The sequence below is a fragment of the Ascaphus truei genome, chromosome 3 (genome assembly GCF_040206685.1).
Source record: "Ascaphus truei isolate aAscTru1 chromosome 3, aAscTru1.hap1, whole genome shotgun sequence".
Classification (NCBI taxonomy): Eukaryota; Metazoa; Chordata; class Amphibia; order Anura; family Ascaphidae; genus Ascaphus; species Ascaphus truei.
The window spans coordinates 74356641-74363192 of record NC_134485.1 but is presented as its reverse complement, the minus strand read 5'-3'; positions in this window follow the sequence as shown (position 1 = coordinate 74363192).

Sequence of the window (6552 nt, the reverse complement as noted above, 5' to 3'; positions counted from 1 at the left end):
GAGTGGTTTTTAAGGGTTGGTGGTAGAGTTCTTACCTCGCTGCTGACTCCCCATTTAGTAATTGGGTTGGAACCAGGGTTGCCACCTTCTACTGAAGGCCAACCCGGAAAAAAAAAAATCCCTTACTTTGTGTGGCCTGGTGGTGCGAGCGGCGTCTCCCGGCATCCTGCTGCAATATCCCCCTCCAACTGCAGTGAACATGGCTGCGTGGCGTCAAATGACGGAAGAATGGGAGGGCTCGTTAGTATTGTCGTCTTTAAATTAGGTGTGTTGGAAGTCTTAGTTGGGACTGATGAGGAAGGCGGTATCATGCCTGACTGGGGGCGGCCAGCATGATCGTGTCCTCCCATTTATGTGTAATTATGTGCCATGCGGCTTGTAGCGGTGGGACCCGTTTGAGGCATGGGTAAGTCAAGAAAAAGGAAGATCGTGTGAGAGATGCGAATTTAAAAGTATTGACTGCATCAATACAAATCCTTTCCCATATTTTAATTATGCCAATATGGCTAGATTTGTCTGATTTTAATAAAACATTTAGAAATGTACGATGCCCTACATGAGGCTTGGTTTGTATTTGACACAAATTCAGAATGACAAAGTTCAGAGATGGGATTTAGAATATTACGGTTAGGGGATTTCTTCCTAATACATCATTGAAAATCTGTGAAGAGCCCAAACCAAAGGATTCTTGTAAAGCATCAAAAGGTAAAAATGTACCGTGAGAAACTAAATCCCTTAAGTTTAAAATACCTACATTTACCCACCTAAGCCAAAGAAACAGTATTTTTTTCCATTTTAAATCAAATGTTATCCCATATACAGTAGGTAAGTGTAAAGAGCTGGGAGACGGGGGATAAAAAACATTTGAACTGAATCCGATAAAGCCTTATGAGACCCAATAAATATTGAGTTGAGTCTGACCTTTATAGGTAAGTGATAAAGAAAAAAGATATAGAGGCTTGAGATGAATAAGGGTTTGTCTAATAAGGAGCATCTGGGTTATAGTTCTGATCTAACCAAAGGAAAGCTCGGTGACGTAAAAAAGCTTTATGATAAAACTGGAAGTTCGGCACATTTAGTCCTGTTTTGTTCTTTAAGTAACACGCCATTTTTTTAAGTGCAATTGTAGGTGGTTTGTTAAGCCAGATAAAGTAGCTAACTAGTTTTTTTAATTTTGATAAACAATTTTTTTGTCAAAAGGGTAGGGAGGGCTAACACTTAAAATATAATTCCCTTTAGGAATTATGACCATTTTAAGCATTTCTATTCTGCCCCATCATGTTAGTTTAAAGGGAGACCACTTCTCAATGCTTTCTTTAAAGGAGCAATTCAGGTGGGCCGTTTTAATAAATGTGTATATATATATATATATATATATATATTTTTTTTTTTAAACATAGGTTTGAAGCAAGGGGTCTCCGAAGCTGGACCCCATACATTTCAGCTCCGGGGACCCGTGCTTCACGAGATACTTACCTCTGTAGTGGGTGCCAGTATCTCTCTACAGTTTAAAACTCCCATGTCACGCAGACCAAAAGTAAGCCAGATGGGATGAGTTCACGGCTTACTATAGGCCCGCAGGACGCTTTGAAAAGCCACCATTACATGAACCACAGCTAGCGAGCGGTAGTGCTTATTGGCACCCCCCTTTTCTGCATCCAAAGACCGTGCCTAAATGAACGTTAAGATTGTTTGCATACTGAATAATGTTACACTTGTACTGTCTTAAAAGTATGATTAAGGTTTCAGAAAGGAACAGTTGTTTGATTTTTCCAACAATAAACCATCATACAATATTTTAATTTTAGACAGATAATAATTTACTAATGTGTTTGAAAAAAATTGGCAAAAAAGCCATCAGGGCATAATGCTTAATGCTCTAGAGAAGTTCAGCTAATTAATAGCAGTCAAGATTTCTTCTAGAGAAATGGGTAATTGTAATTTAGAGTAATCAAATTATATTTTATGATCAGTGAGATGTATGTATGTATATATGTCTTTATTTGTATATAGCGCCATTAATGTACATAGCTAGGGTGACCAGATTTTGAAAATGAAAAACCGGGACACAATTTTTTTTTTTTACATTAACAGTTTATATATTGTATTACACTTATACTTTACTACCATTAGTCCTAGTTACGTGTGTGTGGTGTGGGTGTGTGGTGTGTGTGTGTGTCTCGGATGGCCTCACTAATCAAACAACAAAAAAAGCCAGATGTGAATGACTTCTGTACCCCTAAACCATTGTCAGGACGCCCCTCTTCACAATTTCTAAAGCAGCAATCCGGATAGGATCTTACCTGATCCGCAGTCCCTCAAGGTACTATACTGGAGGGGAGGTGTTCCCTACCTGTCTTCCGATGTCCTCCCGTGTGAAACTTGAGTCAGATCTGGAAGAAAACAGGGCGGGTTACTTCAGTGTAGGTATACGGCAGTTAAGATGAGACAGAAAGGAAGACAGGGCAGAGGGAGAGACAGGGGCAGAGAGAGAGGGAGAGACAGGGGGAGAGAGAGAGGGAGAGACAGGGGGAGAGAGAGAGGGAGAGACAGGGGGAGAGAGAGAGGGAGAGACAGGGGAGAGAGAGAGGGAGAGACAGGGGAGAGAGAGAGAGACAGGGGGAGCGAGAGAAAGACAGGGGGAGAGAGAGAGAGACAGGGGGAGAGAGAGAGAGACAGGGGGAGAGAGAGAGAGACAGGGGGAGAGAGAGAGAGACAGGGGGAGAGAGAGGGAGAGACGGGGAGAGAGAGAGAGGGAGAGACGGGGAGAGAGAGAGGAGAGACAGGGTGAGAGAGAGATGGAGGGGGAGAGACGGGGAGAGACAGGGGGAGAGAGAGAGAGACAGGGGAGAGAGAGAGAGGAGAGACGGGGAGAGAGGGAGAGACGGGGAGAGAGAGAGGGAGAGACAGGCGGAGAGAGAGGGAGAGACAGGGGGAGAGAGGGAGGGAGAGAGATGGAGGGGGAGAGACAGGGGGAGAGAGAGAGGAGAGACAGGGGGAGAGAGAGAGGGAGAGAGAGAGGAGAGACGGGGAGAGAGAGAGGAGAGACGGGGAGAGAGAGAGAGGAGAGACAGGGGGAGATAGAGAGAGACAGGGGGAGAGAGAGAGAGAGGGAGAGACAGGGGGAGAGAGAGAGGGAGACACAGGGGGAGAGAGAGAGGGAGACACAGGGGAGAGAGGGAGAGACAGGGGAGAGAGAGAGAGAGACAGGGGGAGAGAGAGAGAGACAGGGGGAGAGAGAGACAGAGACGGGGAGAGAGAGAGGGAGAGACAGGGGGAGAGAGAGAGGGAGACACAGGGGGAGAGAGGGAGAGAGAGGGAGAGACAGAGGGGGAGAGACGGGGGGAGAGGAGAGAGGGAGAGACAGGGGGGAAGAGAGGGAGAGACAGAGGGAGAGAGATGGAGGGGAGAGACGGGGAGAGACAGGGGGAGAGAGAGAGAGAGAGAGACAGAGTGTGAGACAGAGTGAGAGAGAGAGACAGAGTGAGAGAGAGAGACAGAGTGAGAGAGAGAGAGACAGAGTGAGAGAGAGAGACAGAGTGAGAGAGAGAGACAGAGTGAGTGAGAGAGAGAGACAGAGTGAGTGAGAGAGAGAGACAGAGTGAGTGAGAGAGAGAGACAGAGTGAGAGAGAGAGACAGAGTGAGAGAGAGAGACAGAGTGAGAGAGAGAGACAGAGTGAGAGAGAGAGAGGCAGAGTGAGAGAGAGACAGAGTGAGAGAGAGACAGAGTGAGAGAGAGACAGAGTGAGAGAGAGACAGAGTGAGAGAGAGACAGAGTGAGAGAGAGACAGAGTGAGAGAGGCAGAGTGAGAGAGGCAGAGTGAGAGAGGCAGAGTGAGAGAGAGGCAGAGTGAGAGAGGCAGAGAGAGGCAGAGTGAGAGAGTGACAGTGGAGAGAGAGTGAGAGTGGAGAGACAGAGAGAGACAGACAGAGAGACAGAGAGAGAGTGACTGTGGAGAGAGAGAGAGAGTGACTGTGGAGAGACAGAGAGAGAGAGAGAGTGACTGTGGAGAGACAGAGAGAGAGAGAGTGACCTGTGGAGAGACAGAGAGAGAGAGAGTGACTGTGGAGAGACAGAGAGAGAGAGAGTGACTGTGGAGAGACAGAGAGAGAGAGAGAGAGAGAGTGACTGTGGAGAGACAGAGAGAGAGAGACTGTGAGAGACAGAGTGAGAGAGTGTCTGTGACGTGACCGAGTGTCTGTGACGACGTGACCGAGTGTCTGTGATCGAGTGACCGAGTGTCTGTGACCGAGTGACCGTGTGTGTGTGTGTGTGTGTGTGTGTGTGTGTGTGTGTGTGTGTGTTGTGTGTGTGTGTGTGTGTGTGTGTGACATATGTGTGTGTGTGCATGTATGTTTTGTAAAACAGTTTTTTTTTCAAAAACAACATTTTTTTTAAATAATTTTTATATTCTGTACTTACCCAAGGTCTGTGAGGACTGGTAGTCTGTGAAAAGTCTGCCTCGTGGCCGACACCACAACGTCCGTTGTGAGTGCCCACGCTGCAAGAAAAAGGGTGCTCAAAATGTAATTGGAAATCAGCATTTTAATGCAATATTAGTTATATATCTAGACAGCAGCATAAGAAAAAAAAATCATAATGTCTTTTTTACAGTTTAACTTCAACATAAATTCTATTAAGTAAAAAGGGATTTCAGTATCAGAAATGAATAAAACATACCACTTCGCAGCCTGAATCTACTTTATAATCTCTACTGTACTTAATAAAAAATTAACATTAATCTAAAATTACTTAAATAATGAAGACATTAAAATTAAAGAATTTCAATTAATAAAAAATGACCATTAAAATTAAATAATTGACATTAATTAAAATGAAATAAATCAATGAATTGACATTAAATAAAAAATGAAGGCATTAAGTACAATTAAGACTTTTTTTTAAATTGAACATTCTGACCTGACTTTGTGTACTACAATTTGCAAAATAAATAGGGAAATAACAAATAGGGTTGTATTTATATTAAAAATATATGTTGCTACTACTTACAGTAATTATTAGCTCAGCTCTGCTCCTAGGAGGTGGATTTTGAGACACAGTCAGACAAGAGCCAAAGCAAATGTGCAGCAGCTCTGACACTTGCTCCTCTCCGATCCTCCGCGTGGCATGTGATGTCACGACACTGACATCACTGACATCACTTCACTCCTCCCCTCCCACCTCACCTCTGGCATCATCCAATCCCCCTGCGGTACTGCTGCAGATTCAATACTTAAATTGCCTCCCCCTGCAGGAACCACATCCATCGCCTGCATCGTTATTGTCTCTCCCCCCCCCCCCCCCAGGCACGCTGCCTCTCCCCCCCCCACCCCCAGGCACGCTGCACTCTCCCCCCCCCACCCCCAGGCACGCTGCCTCTCCCCCCCCCCGCCCCAGGCACGCTGCCTCTCTCCCCCCCCCCAGGCACGCTGCCCTCTCTCCCTCCCCCAGGCACGCTGCCTCTCTCCCCCCCTCCCAGGCACGCTGCCTCTCTCCCCCCCTCCCAGGCACGCTGCCTCTCTCCCCCCCTCCCAGGCACGCTGCCTCTCCCCCCCCCCCCCCCCACGGCACCCTTCCTTCCATTCACACATACTATACCAATACCGGGCCTTGGTGAAGGATGATGCCGGGGCGGGGGCTTAATGCCGAGGGGGGCGGGACATTGTACAATGACGGGCCGCATCCAATCAGCAAGACCCGTAACACAAGCCCAACCCCTGCAGTAAAAAAAAAAAAAAACTTACCAGCCGGGCTGCTGCAGTCTCCTCCTCCGCGCCGCCGCAGACTCGCGCACCCGCGCACAACGAACCGCCGGCGACAAAAAAACGGGGACACATGAGGAAAATCCGGGACATTACCGGTACTCACAGAAAAACGGTACAGCTCCCGAAGAACCGGGACTGTACCGGCAAAAGGGGGACAGGTGGTCACCCTATACATAGCGCTTCACAGCAGTATACGTGACAATCATATAAATAACAAATAATATAAATAACACATTGCTTCAGACATAAAAGTAACATTTAGGAAAAGGAGTCTCTGCTCTGAAGAGCTTACAATCTAATTTGTTGGTAGGAAGAGCGTACAGAGACAGTAGGAGGGTGTTCTGGTAAGTACGTCTGCAAGGGGCTAAGGTTAATGTGTGAGGTGTTAATTATCAGCCACGGAGCTACTCATATGCTTCCTTAAGCAGGTGTGTTTTGAGGTGGGTCTTAAATGTGGATAGAGAGGGTGCTAGTCAGGTATTGAGGGGAAGGGCACCGTGCGAGGACTTACCCGGCATCTGCAGCTCTCTCCCTGCTTCATCAGGCTGCCCACAAGCACAACGCACATTTTTTTTTTTTATAATATTCAATGCTTTATTGCTAACGGGTGTGTGTGTGTGTGTGGCAGCGGTGCCCAAACTGGGGGGTGCGAGACTGCCTGTGGGGGGGCGCAGGGTTTACAGAAGCCCCGCGCACTTTCCGAAGGCACTTAAATTAAGTGCCAGGGGAGGGGTAGGGCCTCTGTAAACCTTTACTTACCTTGCAGGCAATGCGGCGTTATTTGA